This window comes from Dendrobates tinctorius, unplaced genomic scaffold (assembly GCF_039654945.1).
Source record: "Dendrobates tinctorius isolate UK_male_01 unplaced genomic scaffold, ASM3965494v1 ptg000043l, whole genome shotgun sequence".
Taxonomy (NCBI): Eukaryota; Metazoa; Chordata; class Amphibia; order Anura; family Dendrobatidae; genus Dendrobates; species Dendrobates tinctorius.
Genome location: NW_027361711.1, coordinates 38012876 through 38031077, shown reverse-complemented (window position 1 = coordinate 38031077; position 18202 = coordinate 38012876). Strand labels below are relative to the sequence as shown.

At 48.2% G+C, this 18202-nt stretch overlaps 1 long non-coding RNA gene across 1 annotated transcript; it reads right to left on the bottom strand.

Annotated features, from left to right (window-relative positions):
• Positions 1–5982: 5982 nt before the first annotated feature.
• LOC141088991 (uncharacterized) lies at positions 5983–13998 on the bottom strand. Its single transcript, XR_012232120.1, has 2 exons — positions 13736–13998; positions 5983–8182 (listed from the first exon to the last, which is right to left on the bottom strand). It is a non-coding gene; the product is annotated as an uncharacterized lncRNA (long non-coding RNA).
• Between the last annotated feature and the right edge of the window lie 4204 nt (positions 13999–18202).

Below are 18202 nucleotides of genomic sequence, written 5' to 3'. Positions count from 1 at the left end.
AGAGTGGGCAGACTGCGGCAGAAGAGAAGGTATTGGCGGAGGCTGCGGTGGCAGCAGCGTGACACAAAGGTGCTGAACATTTCTCCCAGCCAGGCTTTCTTGCTGTGTCCCTTGAGGTAGACATCATTCCTCGAAAAGTGTCCATGCAAAAACATTATCTTCGCAAAGTGTCTTTATATGTAAAACCAAGAAAGGGCACCTAAGGAGGTGCAACTATTTACAATAAAAGTTTTTGGATTAATCAGTGTCTATGATCTCCACAGTTCCATTTCAAAAACAACGCTGCCAATCAAAACTGGGCAACATGATGAACAAAAAGGCAAAGGCACAACTGGTGCAACAAACCCTCCTGGGTAACAAGATTTAGTAAATTATTTCAATTGTGGTCCCCTCCTGGGGTTCTGGTAGCTGAACTGGAACTGTTCTCAGAGGTGGTATCTTCGTCCCGTTGGCTACTTGCTAGCCGCATATACTCAATCTCCCATACAGAGGGATAGGGACTGGTGGGGCCCAGGGAAAGGGCCATGGATATTTCTACTGTCTGCGGGGATATGGGTCCCTCCAGTTCCATAGGAAGTTCAGGAGATGGTGCCGCAGCCCGAGGCCGCCAGCCAGGAACAACTTGATCATCTCCCCTATAGGCACTGCAGCCGGGGATCGTCGGCGAAGGTCAGTGGGCCCGTTCCTATCTGTGGGTTCCGCTCCCAAAACCAGGGTCAGACCGGGGGTAGCGATCATACCTGGCGTTTCCAGCCGCGGTTCCGGCTCCGGTTCCTGGTGGTAGATGGCAGCAGCCGCAACTCCCGGAGTGACTGGTGGAGTAGGCCGCAGTTGGATCCGTGCCGGGACCAGGCCGGTCTCAGCTGGGGTTGACGGTGGAGGCCGGTGCCACCGCGCCCGATCCAGGCAGAGACACGGTCCCGGTCCTCCATTCTGTTCCAGAGCCTTCATGTATCTCCTCCGGACGGGGCTCCCCCAATGACAATATCTGTTGTGAGGCGGTGGCAGACGCAGCTGAGGATGAATCAGCGGTCGCAACCTCCGCGTAGGCGGCCTAGGGGCGAGTGACTTCTCCCCTCCCTGTTCTTCTGTCTTCTCATCTGCTTTCATGATGGCATTCTGGCGTTCTCCTTGCTCCGCCCTTCTGCTCGCCAGAGGCTTCATCTGCCCCTCCTTCTGGGGGCGGCGTCTTCTTCCAGCGCCTCCATACCAAGCCAGTATACGAACCCCTTGGGGGGGTGGGCCATGCATCGGTCACATAGTAATTCAGGCAGGGATGGCCCAAGACTCTTTGCGGTCTTTTCTTAGGACTTCCCATCTCTTCACGCCCTTCTTCTCCGCACCAGTGGCCATTTCTAATGTCCATTTTACAGTCTATTTAATTTGGTCTTCTGCACATTTTCAAAAGTTGTAAATCCAAGGCACACAGAACCCGATGGCATCGGGTCTCGTCATCCTGTTCGTGACGCCAAAATTGGGTCGCCCTCGCACACCCAGGGCAGCGGGGTACTCGGTACCGGGCCAGTGTCAAGGTGGGAATGTGTCACAGCAGCGGTGACCCGGTCCGTGGCCCTGGGCGCCCAATATCAATGGCGGTGATGTTAATGGTGTTAAAGTTTATTAGAATAGTTCGTGACGCCACCCGTGGTGTTTGGCAAGTAAGATGTTGAGCCAACGCTGCATGCAGATCCGCCGGGACTGATGGTGTGGTGCAGCAAAGATGGTGTAGCTCCCCACAGGTGGAGCTGTAGTCCCAGGGCAGTGTAGGTGCAATGGATGAGGAGAGGCGCAGAATGGTATGGAGGCTGGTACCCAGGTGTAGTGGTGCGGGAATAATTGGAGGACACCCGAGTATGCGGTTCCAAAGCTTTACTCACTGTTTGCAGTTCACTCCACTGCCTGCCTCCGTACTGTGTTCTCCAGGTCAGGGCTCCAGCCAACCTCCAGGCAGGATAGGATTCTCCCTTCCACACTCCGCCAACATGTACCTTACTGAACGACTCGTCCAATGCGCCTTTAGGTGCGAAGCACTCCAGCACTTGGTTACCCTGGAATGCCTCTCTCTAGGTGTTCCTAGTCTTTACTTGTATGACAGACAGCTGTAGCCTGCTTCGGGGACTCCTCACTGCGTCCCGGCTCTCTATTCAGTTGCTGTTGTGTCCCAAGTCTATGATGGGAGCAAGGCGTTAGCGGATCACTACTCCTCCGGTGTCTGTTGCCGGACATAAAGATCCAATCAACCTTGGGGACCGAACGCCGCCTTTGTGCTCTCTGGACTGGAAGGGTTCTCTATCTTTCTTCAACCTGCTTCCCATCGTCCTTCTATTCTCCTTCATTCCGATCTGTTCTATCTCTCTTATGGAAGGTTAGGTTATCAATCTTATCAATCTCTTTTTCTGTCTTTCTCGTGCCAGCAGCCCAGATCACTGGGACCTGCTGCAGCATGTCCTTCAGACACCCATCTTCTCTCTTCTCTCTCCAACTAACCAACCAACTCCTCCATAACTCTCACTCTTCCCACTCTTTTATATCATCTCACTCCACCCACCTCCCAGCACATCTCATGTTACGAAGCAGGGTTCTACGAGGGGTGCTCTGCTAACCCCCAGCCTGAAGCTGTTAGGTGGCCCCACTGAACTATCCTGTGTGTGGAATGCAGGTGTGGAGCGTGGTCAGGCGTTCCCACCTTACCTGGATGGTGGGGCACTACACCTTAGGAGAAGGTGCAGTACCTCTATGGCGACTGAAGCCTCAGGGGCGCCACACCCTCAAGTCTTAGATGGGAGTAGTGCATTTACAGCCCACTACTCCACTGGTGTCTGCTGCAGAACCATTAGCGTTCGTACAACCTCGGGGACCGGGAGCCGGCCTTTCGCTTAGAACTTCTAGGCAGGGTTCTTCCTCTAACCCACGTCCTCTGTGTTCCCTTTTACTCCTACGTTCCGTGCTTGTCCTTTCCCTTCTATGGAAGCTCAGGCTTCAGGTCAACGTCCTTCTCCTTCTTTTCTTTCCTTTCCCGTGCCAGCTGGCTCAGGTCACTGAGGCAGCTGCAGCACTTCTTCCATCCCTTCTTCCAGGGATCCCCACTCCTCCCGAGTGGCTTCCTTCCTCACTGACCTCCTGTCAGACTGACTTGTCATCCTAAACCATCCCACTCATATATATATTCTGAACTACACCCACCTCCCAGCACGTCTAGTGTTCCAAGCAGGAAACCACCAAAGGTGCTCTGCCTCTCTCTAAGCAAAGAGCCGCAATGTGGTTGTGCTGAACTACTCTATTGTGTGGGGTGCGAGTGTTGGAGTGTGGTCAGGAGCCTCCAACTTACCTGGATGGTCCTTAGTAGAAGGTGCAGTACCTCTGTGGCGACTGAGCTTCAGGGGCACCACATACCCCCCCCGTTAAACACAGCACATCCGCGGGCTTCAAGGTAAGCAAAGTTGACAGCACAGGAACATACAAATTTTTGCAATGCTGAATAAACTTTTCTTATACTAAACTTTCCAATATGAGAGGCACTCGCTCTTGAACGTTGCAAACAGTTATTGATTAACTACCTAAAAGTCAAAAAGTGCAATTTTTCCATACCATACTTAATTCAAAGTGCTATTATCTGTTACTCACTATCACTTCAGTATTCTTCATCTTTCCATCTCTAGTACACATTTCTTTTCTCTCTCTAGTGCACATTTTCTACCTTCTCTCAAGTGACAACCGTGATGCCTGGTTCATCATATACTTTTTCAATTCTTTATTCAAATCTCTCATCTCTGTATCAAAACATTCCTAATTCTATATAAAAGCTATTATAAGACACATTATGAAATACTTCACGTTAAAACTTTCAACAATAATTCTTGTAAGTGCTGGACACCGCTCCCAGCCGGGATCTCTTGCAGTGCCCTTTGATTGGAGTCATGCTCCAATGAGGTAGACTTAATCTTCGCAATGTGTCCATATGTAAAACCAAGAGAGGGCACCTAAAGAGGTGCAACTATTTACAAATAAAAGTTTTTGGATCACTCCAAGTTCATGATCGCTAGTTCAATATGAAGGCTGCCAACAACACAGGGCAACACTGGGAAAGCAAAAGCTAACCATGATGGTCAAAAATAAAACAAGAGGCACAACGGTGCAAATAAACCCTCCTGGGTCACGAGAGTTAGTGCAAATTTTAGTGCTGGTCCCCTCCTGGGGTTCTGGAAGCTGTTGCTGGGGTACTGCTACCAGATGAAATACTTTGGGTGTCTTCATCCTGCTGGTTACTTGATAGTCGCATATACTCTGCCTCCTACAGGGAGAGATAGGGACTGGTCGGGGTAATTGAAAGGGCCATAGAAATGTCTACTGCCTGCGGGGACGGCATATCCGCCACCTCCGATGGCTCTTCTGCTGCCGTTGGAGACTCAGCCGGCGTTGTCACTGGTTCCTCGGGGTCAGACTTTGGTGTCCATCGGGACCTCGGCTGGCAGCACTGCAGCCTGAGGCTGCCGGCGGAGGTCAATTGGGCCATTCCTATCTGTGGGTTCCGTTCCCAAGACTAAGGTCAGGTCGGGGGCGGTGATCGTACCTTGTGCCTCCAGGCGAGGTTCCGGTCCCGGCACCGGGTAGTGGACAGTGGCAGCCGCAACTCTCAGAGTTGATGATGGGATGGGCCGCAGTTGAATCCGGGCAGGGGCAAGGTCGGCCTCGGCCGGGGTCATCGGTGGAGGCTGGTGCAACAGCGCCCGGCCCAGACGGAGACGCGGTCAATGCCCTCCGTTCTGCTCCAGAGCCCTCATATATCTCCTCTGGACGGGACTCACTGAATGGCAATATCGGTTGTAAGGTGGTGGTAGCCGCTGCAGAGGATGTATCAGCGGTCGCAGCCTTCGCAGGGGCGGCCTGGGGGTGAGTGACTTCTCCTCCCCCCGTTTTTCTGTCTTCTCTTCTCTTTTCATCATGGCGTTCTGGCGTTCTTCTCCCTCCTCTCTCGGCCCCTTTCTTGCCACTGGCTTCTGCCCCTCCTTCTGGGTGCAGTGTCTTCTTCCAGCTCCTCCATACCAAGCCAGTATACGAACCCCTCGGGGGGGGCCATGTTGCTGTTACATAGTAATTCAGGCAGGGGAGGCCCAAGACTCTTCGCGGTCTTTTCCTAGGACCTCCCATCTCTTCACCCCCTTCTTCTCCACGCCAACGGCCATTTTTAATGTTCATTTCACAGTCTATCAAACTGGGTCTTCTGCACATTGTCACAAGATTTAAGTCCAACAAATCCCGGCCGCACAGAACCCGATGGCATCGGGTCTCGTCATCCTGTTGGTGACGCCAAGTTGGGTTGCCCTCCCAGGGCTGTGGGGTACTCGGTACCGGGCCGGTGTCAGTGGGACGTGTCACAGCAGCGGTAACCCGGACCGTGGCCCTGGGCGCCCAAGAAATTAGAAGTTGTGAATAATGAAATGTAGTTAGATGAATAGTTTGTGACGCCACCTGTGGTGTTCGGCAAGGGAGGCGTTAAGCCGACGCTACATGCAGATCCTCCAGGACAGATGGTGTGGTGCAGCAATGATGGTATAGCCCTCCACAGGCAGTGCTGTTGTCCCAGAGCAGTATAGATGTGGAGACACTTAGGTGATGTAGTGTCTGGCGCAGGGGATGTAGCAGTGTCAGGCAGATGGACGCAGGAAGGAATAGAGGACACCAGGGCATGTAGTTCCAAAGCTTTACTCACAGTCTGTAGTGCCCGCTTCTGTGCCGTGTTCTCCGGGTCAGGGACTCAGTCAACCTCCAGGCAAGATGGAAAGCTCCCTTCCACACTCTGCCAACTTATGTGCCTTTCCTGAACGTCTCCTCTATAGCACCTTTAATTGTGAAGATCTTGTCGTAGCTGTTTTTGTTCTGACCAAGCGTCAGATCTTTCCAGATCACCAGTGAGGCCGGATTGATGAGGTTTCTCGCCCTTCAGTTCACAAGCGCTTGGAGACAAAGTGACACACACACTGGTCGTGGCTAAATCACTTTATCTGACGTAATGAAATATAAGACATGTTTTTATACCATTTACAACAATATGTGACTCTGGAGCTCATTTGGCCCCCACCATCACCTCAGGGTCGTACGTACCTTGTTTACAATATACCCAGAACACGTTGTTGAGAACAAATATGATAACAAGTATAGTTTCCTTGAAGACAGAGACTACTAGTCTACATAAGAATAATTCTAGCAATAATAAGGCAAAAGGCAATTGAAGTCTTAAAGGCATTTAAAGGGATATAAAAGCAAACCATTAACTCTTCTATATCAATTTCCCCCTTTTGTAAATGGTATAACCTTTGCCACAGGGTCAGGTGATGTCCACAAAGGAGCTACTCTCTCATGGGTCTAGTACCCATAAGGGGGCTTCCTACCTGCTTCGCCCATCCACCCTCAGTGTGGACACTCACCTACCCCATCAGCAATGGCTACCTGGGGTCTATGATACACAACAGAAGGTTCAGCCTTAGATTTTTTTTCCACACATACATTATTCAGTAGCTTAAGTAATACATATATTAGCGCTTTTACGGCTACATAAAACAATAAGCAAAACAACAAAATTTGCATACAAGTCTGCAAAATGCCAAAAATCCATCCTGCTAAGCCATTAAACCAATTTGCAGGATTTAGGAAAGAGAATGTGTTACCTCACCAGGAGTCTCTGTTTGCACTGTGTTGCTTTAACCATTGGTCTCTACGTTCACCTGTTTTGTCTATACCGGCCCTGATCTGGAGATTGCAAGCAGGGTCTATAAAATTACAACAGGTGGGACCCATTATCTGACACATTCCTCCTTCTTTTGCTGTCAGGTAATCTAGTACTATAGTATGTTGGTTAGTAACTATGATTAATTGTCTCTGTATTGTATTAGTCTCATTTAGAACTTCAAGAATCTGGAAAATCTGATCGTCCAGGTAGTCGGTAGCTTCCACTAATTTATCCCACATTTGTGTTATGAAGGGGTATATTAGCATACTACTGAATATTTTGTTATCCCCATCTCTACTAGATGCGGCCTACCATTTGGCTGGGGCGTATTGTCTGCAGCCCTTCTATACAAAGTGTGAATTGGGACTGCTGCTGTGTCTATTTTACTATGAGGAACTATGAAAGTGGCTGGTGTCAGTTTAGCAAGAGTGCAGACCCCTCTTATGTCTGGGCTCACCCACCTGTAGGCACGATGTCCGCAAACCAAGAATACTCCTTCAGGGAGAACACAAACGTGACCAGGGGTCTGTATACATTGGTATAAACTCAAAAGTCCTGACCTACTGCAGGCTTATGGGCACACCAAGTATTATTCATTGGTTTTCCCCTTATACCAGATGTACATTTACCCCTTTCTTTCCTTATTATTTTACCCGTAGATGCTCTACAGCCTTCAATACCATCCTGGTACATCGTCTTTTTAACCTGTGTTTGATCATGAGTGTAATTATTGTCCTCACCACAGGTGTCTGCTCCAGTGTGTTGAAGACTGAACCACCGTCCATCATTGGGAATAGGGTCTGAGTGAGGGATTTCAGTCCTCCTCCTGGCGACCATATTTCCGACATCTGAATCATATTCCCGCCACCACATTTGTACCTTTAGGCCGCGTTATATTAAACTGAAACCAGGGATTAGCGGCCCATTCGACTATAGCCAATGAGGCAGATATATCACGGGGCACATCTTTTCCCCAAAACCTAGATTGAGTCCAAGTCCCATTGTATATGCAGTGTGGGGTTAATACCTCCCATGGCTCCAGAGGTAAGGCCAAGTACGGCATAGTCCTCGCAGATACAGGGCTGTGTGTACAGATCCAACAGTCTTTCGGTTTCTGTCCTTCCATGTCCTTTATGAGAAGAGCATGATGCCGAATGAGTTTGTTGTCCCAGTCAGCATTTAAGACTTTATCCTGTGTCTCTGTAGAGTGCAGTAACCCTGTCACTGCCAGCAAGGTGATGAGGAGTACAGTCATTCTGCTGTTGACAGGACCTTCTTGCAGTGAAAGGCGTGGATCCAGGTGGACTTTCCCTCAAGTTTTACTGAAGTGGATGTGGTCAGCTGGACTTGGAAGGGGCCGTCAAATCGTGGGTCCCGGATCCTTCTCACGTGTCTCTCGTATAACCACCCAATCACCTGGATTCAGCTGATGCACATCTGCACTGGCATTAGGATCTGGAATGTATGAGAACACATGTTTATGCACCACATTAAATCTTTTCTGCAAGGCCTGGAAGTAGGCTGTCATAGCACCGTGTTGCATTTGTAGCACCTGTGGGAAGTACAGACCAGTCTTTGGTGCACTACCAACAGGACTTCAGAAGGAGACAAGCCTGTGTTTCTATTTGGAGTGTGTCTGACTGAAAAGAGTGCAAGAGGCAAGCACTCCACCCAGCTCTTTCCTGTGTCTGCCATGGCCTTTTGAATTTTCAGTTTGTGTCCCATTTAGTCTTTCCACTTTCCCACTACCTTGTGGCCTATATGGTGTATGAAATGCTTGCTGTACACCTAGGGCCTGCATGACTTCCCTCATTATTTCTCCCGTGAAGTGTGCACCCCTATCTGTTTCTGTGGTTTCTGGGACACCATACCTGCAGATCAGTTCTTTCATCAGTTTGTCTGTAGTCATTTTAGCATTTGCACGTTCTACCGGATAGGCTTCCGGCCAACCAGAGAAGAGATCTACACATACTGGGATATTTGCATACACTCCTACCTTGGTAGCTGTATGTCGTCAATCTGCCGTCTCTGAAACGGGTAGAGAGGCCTAGGTGTCGCTTTCTTAGGAAACTTTTACTGTTTTACCTGGGTTGTGCTGTGCACAGATGAGGCATGATTGTACAAGTTTCGCGGCTACGTAACTGAAACCAGGAGCGATCCAGAAGGCATCTACCATGGCACACATGTGACTTTTTGAGGTGTGAGTGGGGCCATGAGCTGCTTGCGCCATGATTGGGAACAGGGACTTTGGTGGGCACATTTTATCCTTATTCTCCCATACTCCATTTGAGTTCAGCTCAGCTCCCAGTCTCCCCCGGTGTACCTTCTCTGTTTGGGCAGCCTTTTACTGGAGGGATTTCAGGACATCTAGACCCAATGTGGCTGGAATACGCTGACTCCCCGCCACCGTCCACTGCTCTCTAGGCCGCCTTGTGCTATTTTAGCAGCCTCGTTCGCCCTTCTATTGCCCTCTACCTCCACGGAGTCACCTTTGTGTGTGCTTTTACCTTGACAATGCCAACCTGGACTGGTAACATCAATGCCTCCATCAATTGTTTCACCAGCTCTTCATTTTTAATGGTCTTCGAATCTGTGAAAATATTAGCGACTTTACCTGCAGCGGCTCTACACGCCTCAGTGAGTGCCTTCAACTCTGCCTCCTGCGCCGACATGTGAGGAGAGAGTGGTTCCGCTCGGATTACCTCATGTGAGGATACTACTGCATATCCAGTGTAGAATCGTCCATCCTGGTGGTATCTGGGGCCATCTACATGAAAAAAACTCAAAATCTGCATTAGGAACAGGTTTTTCATGAATGTGTGCAAACCCAACTGTCTCCTGACTCATCAGTTCTATGCAGACATGTTCATGCGTCATGTCAAAGTATCCTTCCTCACTTGCTAATACGGTCACCAATTCCCCCTTTTCTGAATCCACAGGCAGGAGGGTGGCTGGATTCAGAACGTTACATCTTTTGAGGGGTGACATACTCAGGAATTAGTAGAGCACACTCAAGTCGGAGCTGTCTGGCCATAGACAGATGTTTTGGTTGAACTTGTAGGAGTATGGCATGGATGTCATGTGGGGAATAGATTGTCAAAAGAAACGTCAGTGTGCTCTCACATGCCTTTCCTAGTAGTAGTGCAGCTGCTCCTACCGCACAGACACAATCAATTTTGTGTGAGGTCCCGGGTCTAATGACAAGCAGTCATAAAGTGGTTGGAATATTTGTAAAGCGGACCTTATCCAAGGCCTACTGTAGGTCACTAAACCTAGGAAAGTGCATAGATGCTGATGTGACCTGGGTAGAGGGAGATTTTGAATTGCCTGTTTCCTGTCAGGTGTCTGGTACCTTCGGCAATATAATGTCCCAACAAATGTCACCTTTTGTTTGTAATACTGTAATTTGTCACGTGAGACCTTGCAACCCTTAGGGTCATCCACGTACTGTAATAGTACAATCAGCGGATGAGGTGATTGCCACTACTCAAGGATCCCTGCCATCGCTGCTGAATAGATGGCAGGGGGTTTCTTTCCCCCTTTTGTGGGTGGACTGTCCAACAATATTGTTCACCTCTATGAGTAAAGGAGAAAGATACTGACAGTCTGTGTGCAGGGGTACAGAGAAAAATGCACCTGCTAAATCAATGACTGTGAAACATTTTGACATTACTGGGATCTGTGACAGTATTGTGTGTGTGTGTTAGGGACGATTGAGGTCACACTCACTGTATCATCAATAGCCCTTAAGTCATGAACCTTTCTGTAAGTGTCAGCAAACCCTTGAGTTCCTTTTTTTTTTTTCTTTTTTTCCTAATGGGATACAAAGTGGTGTCACAGGGGGAAGATCTTTGCAGTCCAAAGGGGGGGTTTCTTTGCACCAGAACCCCTGCCTTAACATACTCTCTAATATCTCTGCTCGGGGTAATTGATTTGGCTAGGCTCAAGGGGTATTGCTTAAAACAATTCAATCATGACAGGGGGAATGGGCAACCGACCCACATCCGTTTTCCCCCTTGCCCAAACAGTGTCTGGCACCTGTCCCATTTCCTCATCCTCAGGCATTTTGGTGTCAGGTGTTAGTTTCACCGCTTTTGTCATATACACCATTGCCGCAATCTTACACAAATGTTTATCTGAGAGGGGACTTGTGACTGTAATACCCTCAGGAGAGTACTGTATGGTGGCCGGGATCGCACTCAGCACATCTGCTCCCAGTAAATTCATAGGGGTATTGTCACTAACAATAAGTTTTGTAAGTACCACAATTCCAGCACCTCACTGTTTCTAGGTCCCTTGGTACCTTACTACGTCTCCACTGTTTTCCTTGTGCTCCAGCATACATGACAGGTCGTCTTATTGTCCTTGTTTGCTCTATTTCTTTAGCTACCTTAAGGAGGTCTTTCGGATCTACATGTCTCCATTCAGGTCTGGCTGTCTGTACTGTGTCTCGTAAGTCTTTGCTCATACCGTCAATGAATGCATTCACCAGTATTCTAACATCAAGTGGGTTTATGCAAATGTACCCCATGTCTGCCCATTTCAGCTGTAACCGTCCAAAGTACATCTCTACACTCTCTCCTCTTTGCTGTGTCACGTTAATCAGGAGTACAGACTGCTCTGATTGTTCCACTGTAGCCCATTGTCTTAGTGACTCACAGTATGTCTCCCCAGACCGTGCAGATTTATCATCCATGCCCCAAGCCTGATTCTTTGTCACATCTGTGTGTGTCTTAATTATATGTCCTAGTCCGTCACCTGCCTTTAAACTCACCAACCTCTCTAGGTCTGCCCAGGTACACTTATATGTCTGCTGTATTTCCTGTATGTGTCTGTAAAATGGGAATGGTTGGTCTTCAGGGTCAGGCAACTGTTTCAACAAAGCTAGCTGGTCAGAGGGGCTCCAGGGATAATACACCTGCATCTTTCTTATTCTAGTCGCACTGATGGGGTTGGTCGTCTGATGTCTACTGTCAGCTTACTCCTCAAAGGTCAATGTCCCCACTACCCACTCTATTATGTCAGCTTCTTATGTCACTACATATGATCTTGTCTGGACAGGATTTAGCGCAACTCACTTAGGTCAGTAGCACAGGTCACACAAGTAGCTATTCAGTCTGGGTTTGTCTGAGTCTGATCACAGTGTTTACAAGTCCATCTGTTTTGTCTGAGTCTCTGGTTACTCTTTGTCAATCAAAACATTCATAATACACCTTCCACACTGCTGCACATTCATTCTCAAGCATCATTTATTCACTTGCTATTTTCTTCCCTTGTCTGTGCCTTTTTGTACATCCAAACATTCACACTCTGGTATTTTTGCCTTTTTTTTTTTTTTTAAAATTGGTCCAACCTGTATTACTGCTTCCTTTCTTCTCTGTCTTTTTCAATTTGCATAGCTCTCTTGGATCTCATTGGGGGCACCGACGGTACACAGAAAAAGTTGCCATGGCTTCAACCTTTTTCTGCCGACAGCTCACTTTTCTTCTGAAATGCCCTCCCAGTGTGCCTGGACTTCTGTCTTACAGGCCACACTTAGCAAGTCAGAGAGAGCCTGCCAAGGTGTAGCGGGAAGGCTCCTTGCCTCTCACCCGGTAGACCTACAGGATGTAGCGGGAAGGCTCTCTGCCTCTCACCCGCTAGATCAGCTGGCTAGAATAGGATCAGGCCTGCATCCTTCCAGCCCAGCTCCATGGATTGTTGTGGGAAGGCTATTTCAACCTTAGACAGCTCACCTTTCTTCTGAAATGCCCTCCCAGTGTGCCTGGACCTCTGTCTTACAGGCCACACTTAGCAAGTCAGAGTGAGCCTGCCAAGGTATATCCAGAGGGCTCCTCACCCTCGCCTCTCACCCACAACAATAAAACCTGCTGACTAAAGTAAGAAGTCCCAGGTGTGATAGGACTCTAACCCACTTTATCAGCCGTACAGTCGGCTACCTCCTCTGTTGATACACAATTTGCTATACAAATCAATCACACAACTAGAAGCAGGTTCAAACACATTAATGACCAAACAATCACTTACAATGACCATCAATCACTTGCAATTTCCTTCTAAATTAGGCACCATATTTTACTTTTAACTTCCAACTTCAATTAAGTACTGTTGCTTTAAAATGCACAGATCTTTCAGCGCGTACTTTTTGGATAGAATTACAGAGAATTTTGAGCACAGCTCACACTCAGCAGAGATAAGAGCGAAGGGAGAAGAAAAACTGCGCAGCGGTATCATTCCCCCCTCCCATCAGAATGCAGCGTTCTTCACTGAATTCTGTAGCTCTTTAGAGTTATCAAAATCAATTTCTACAAAGAAACTCAAAATCACGGGATTTCACTGTAAGAGCAGATGACTGTATAATGAGATTAACTGAGTCTTGCCCCTTTTATGGCCAAATGCATTCAGGAAACTTTACAATGTAATGCCACATATAACAAGCTATATCATTACTCAATTCATTCAGTCTCAGATGTAGATTTGAAATATCTATAACGCATCTGTCCGGGATTCCACCACAACTAGAAAGGTAACAAATCTCTTGACACAAAAATGATGTGTGATGATTCATTTATACGTGCTCATTCACGGGATTTTTTTTTTTTTTTTTTTCTCAATTACTCATCTCTCATCTTATTCAGAGGTTCTCATAGACATACATACAAGGATTCACACAGCCTGCCTATCTTGCACTTTGGATTTGATTGACACTTTAACCTACAGCAGTGTCCACTGACACTCCGAGAACACCAAAGCCAACTTCTTAAACAACAAGAAACATTGAAAACCAGAGCAACCAAAAACCCACAGTCTTATACAAAATACAGCCTCATATGATTTACTGCCAATCCAAAACAACAGCAACTGCACAGAGTCTATCCCAGACTCTGTGCTACACAGTACACAACCAGTTAGTATATTAGTATATTGCCAGAACAGTTTAACAGATAATACAGATGACAATTATTATCTTATTACTCTATTATTCAACTCTCATACAGACATACTCACCCCTCACTGGTGATGTGGGTTCCTTTGAACCGTGCTGTTACAGTCTTACCCAGAGGTATGTGGACATCCTTAGAGAGGTTGCAGATGCAGAATCAATGTAAGAATAAATGTTCTCACCTGCTGCAGCCTGGATTCTGCATTTTCAACCTCCCAGGAAGCTCCCACATACGGTTTCCAAATAGACTGGTTTCCACGGTCCCCGTTGGGCGCCAAACTGTCGTAGCTGTTTTTGTTCTGACCAAGCGTCAGATCTTTCCAGATCACCAGTGAGGCCGGATTGATGAGGTTTCTCGCCCTTCAGTTCACAAGTGCTTGGAGACAAAGTGACACACACACTGGTCGTGGCTAAATCACTTTATCTGACGTAATGAAATATAAGACATGTTTTTATACCATTTACAACAATATGTGACTCTGGAGCTCATTTGGCCCCCACCATCACCTCAGGGTCGTACGTACCTTGTTTACAATATACCCAGAACACGTTGTTGAGAACAAATATGATAACAAGTATAGTTTCCTTGAAGACAGAGACTACTAGTCTACATAAGAATAATTCTAGCAATAATAAGGCAAAAGGCAATTGAAGTCTTAAAGGCATTTAAAGGGATATAAAAGCAAACCATTAACTCTTCTATATCAATCTCCACTACCCTGTTACACTGGAGTTCCTCCTGACAGATGTTCCCAAGAACTCTACTTGCATGTCACACAGCTGTAGCCTGCTTCGGGGACTCTCTACTCCTAAGTCCCGGCTCTCTATCCTTATTGCTGTTGTGCCCTCAAGTCGTAGATGGGAGTAGTGCATTTACAGCCCACTACTCCACCAGTGTCTGCTGCAGAACCATTAGCGTTCGTACAACCTCGGGGACCTGGCCCCGGCCTTGCACTTAGAACTTCTAGGCAGGATTCTTCCTCTAACCCACGTCCTCTGTGTTCCCTTTTACTCCTACATTCCGTGCTTGTCCTTTCCCTTCTATGGAAGCTCAGGCTTCAGGTCAACGTCTTTCTCCTTCTTTCCTTTCCTTTCCTTTCCCGTGCCAGCTGGCTCAGGTCACTGAGGCAGCTGCAGCACTTCTTCCATCCCTTCTTCCAGGGATCCCCACTCCTCTCGAGTGGCTTCCTTCCTCACTGACCTCCTGTCAGACTGATTTGTCATTCTAAACCATCCCACTCATATATATATTCTGAACTCCACCCACTTCCCAGCACGTCTAGTGTTCCAAGCAGGGAACCACCAAAGGTGCTCTGCCTCTCTCTAAGCAAAGAGCCGCAATGTGGTTGTGGTGAACTACTCTATTGTGTGGGGTGCGAGTGTTGGAGCGTGGTCAAGAGCCTCCAACTTACCTGGATGGTGGGGCACCACACCTAAGGAGAAGGTGCAGTACCTCTGTGGCGACTGAGCCTCAGGGGCGCCACAGGAGCAGAACTGAGCTTATTACAGAGCTATGGGAGCAGGATCAAGCTTAATAGAGGGATATGGGAGCAGAACCGAGCTTACTACAGAGCTATGGGAGCAGTACCGAACTTACAACAGAGCTATGGGAGCAGAACCGAGCTTACTACAGAGATATAGGAGTGGGACTGAGCTTACTACAGAGCTATGGGCGCAGAACAGAGCTTACTAGAGAGATATGGGAGCAGAACCGAGCTTACTAGAGTGATATGGGAACAGCACCAAGCTTACTACAGCTCTATGGGAGCAGAATCAAGCTTACTACAAAAATAAGGGTGCAGAACCAAGCTTGCAACAGAGCTATGGAAGCAGAACCGAGATTACTACAGAGCTATGAGAACAGAACCAAGTTTACAAAAGAGCTATGGAAGCAGAACTGAGCTTACTACAGAGATATGGAAGCAGAACCGAGCTTACTAGAGAGATATGGGAGCAGAACCAAGCTTACTAGAGTGATATGGGAACATAACAAACCTTACTAAGGATCTGTGGGAGCAGAAACAAGCTTACTACAGAGCTATGGGAGCAGAGCCGAGCTTACTACAGAGCTATGGGAGCAGAACCGACTTACGCAGAGATATGGGAGCAGAACCGAGCTTACTACAGACATATGGAAGCAGACCCGAGCTTATTACCGAGATATGGGAGCAGAACCAAGCTTACTATAGAGATATGGGGGAAGAACCGAGCTTACTACAGAGATAAGGGAGCAGAACCGAGCTTGCTACAGTGATATCAGACCAGAACCCAGCTTACTACAGAGATATCAGTCCAGAACTGAGCTTATGGAGCGCCCACCAGGGCCGTGGGGAACTCGGTACCAGGCAGTTCTTAAAGGGGAAGTGTCACGATAGCGGTGACCTGGTCCGTGGCCCTGGGCATCCAATGAAAATGTTCAATAAAGTTTATAGTGGATGATTTAAAAGGAAATTAGTTCATGATGCTACCTGTGGTATTCGGCAAATAAGGTGTTAGCCGACCCGGCTTCAGAGTCCGATGGGGCTGATGGTGATGCAGGAGAGTTGTTACAGCTCTCCACAGGTAGAGCTAGGCCCCAGGGTAATTGTATGTGTAAGTGATGAGATGATGGTGGTTGTAGTGCAGGGCAGATGGTATAGCAAACAAATCTGAGGACACATCAGGGTTGTATTTCCTTTACCTTTACTAAATTTATAGAGGTGCCGATGGGAGCACTGGTTACAGGTGTCAATGAAGGTCCAGGCAGCCCGAAGCAACTTAGGATCCACTCAGCCAGGTGGCTTGGAGGCCTCCTTACTGCGCTGCTCTATTTGAGGTCCTTGCTGCCTAAAGCTCAGCTCAGTCCTCTGTTCCTCTCACTGTCTTTTAGAAAACGTTACTCGCGTGACAGGCAGCTTGAGCTTTTCACAGGAGTCGCTCCTCGTGGCATCTCCGGGCTCTATCCTGCTGCTGTGCCTTCAGGTGTGTGATAGGGGCCAGAAGACCTGCAATCTGTCCTCCGGATTTAGCTGATGAGACTGTAGTGCTCTGCAGCCACAGACTCTGGTGTCCAGTTCTAGCACTGAGCTCTGGGATGAGCGTGGTCACTAGAGTTGAGCGAAACGGGTTGAAAAAATTCAAAAGTCGCCGACTTGTGGCAAAGTCGGGTTTCATGAAATGAAACCCGCCCCTAGGATGAGGTCGGCCACGAGGTCGGCGACTTACGCGCCAAAGTCGCGTTTCAAAAGTTTGTTTTGCGCTCTTTTTCAGCCAATCAGGATCCACGGACACTGTGGGCAACGTGATGACCTAGGCACGGGTCACCACCATCTTTCAGAAGGGCATGCAAGTGATTGGCTTGCTTTGGTGGGCGTCACAGGGGGTATAAAAGGGCGTGCACGCCGACCGCCATCTTACTTCTGCCGATCTTAGTATAGGGAGAGGTTGCTGCTGATTCTGTAGGGAGAGTGTTAGGCAGGGAAGAAGACAAAATAACTGCTTCTGCTGCTAGCGATTTGGCCTGCACAACACACAAGTCACTGTGTGTGCAGTGCAAGGGGAGGCTATATTGTGGTGTATCAGTGGTGTTGGTTGTTGGGCTGCCTTCTAAGGCTTCCTGACATGCTGGCATTGCTGTTTACCCACTGCTCCGCAAACTGCTTTTTTAAAAGCAATCCAATCTCCCTTATCCTCTAGTCACTTTTGTCACAGCTGTGCCATCGAGCGTGTCACATAGCGCTCAGATATCAGTGGGCCTCACACAATCCACAAGTGTCCAGTGTCCAAAAGTGTACGCAGAGATTCAAAATCTCCATTATCCTCTCGTCACTTTGGTCACAGGCAGCTGTGCCATCGAGCGTGTCACATAGCACTCAGATATCAGTGGGCCTCACACAATCCACAAGTGTCCAGTGTCCAAAAGTGTACGCAGAGATTCAAAATCTCCATTATCCTCAGCAACGCTACATTGTTTCCCCCACTGTAAGCCCACTGGTTAGCACAGCAGCAAATGTTGAGGTGTCATTGCAAGGCCACAGCAGTCAGGGAATCCCACTGTTATATCAACGAAAGACTGATTCTAGGCCATCAGAAAGAACACCAACTCCATCACCATCATCAACCCTCTCTCAGTCCGCCCTGTCCACCGCTACTTCCACCATATGCAGCTCTCAAGTCCAGCTCACCCTCCCAGACACTATGGGTAGGTCAAGAAAGTACTCAGTCTCTCATCCGCGTACACTGGGTTTGAACGCCCACATTGCCAAACTAATCTCGTTTGAGATGATGCCCTTTCGGTTGGTGGAAAGCACAGCTTTCCGCGAACTCATGGCCTATGCAGTACCACGCTATGACCTACCCAGTCACCACTTCTTCTCTCGCAAAGCCATCCCAGCCCTCCACCATCATGTGAAAGACCGCATTGTCCATGCACTCAAGCAGTCAGTGAGCGGAAAGGTGCACCTCACAACTGATGAATGGTCCAGTCGGCATGGCCAGGGCCGTTACGTGTCCATCACTGCGCACTGGGTTAATGTGGTGGATGCAGGGTCCAC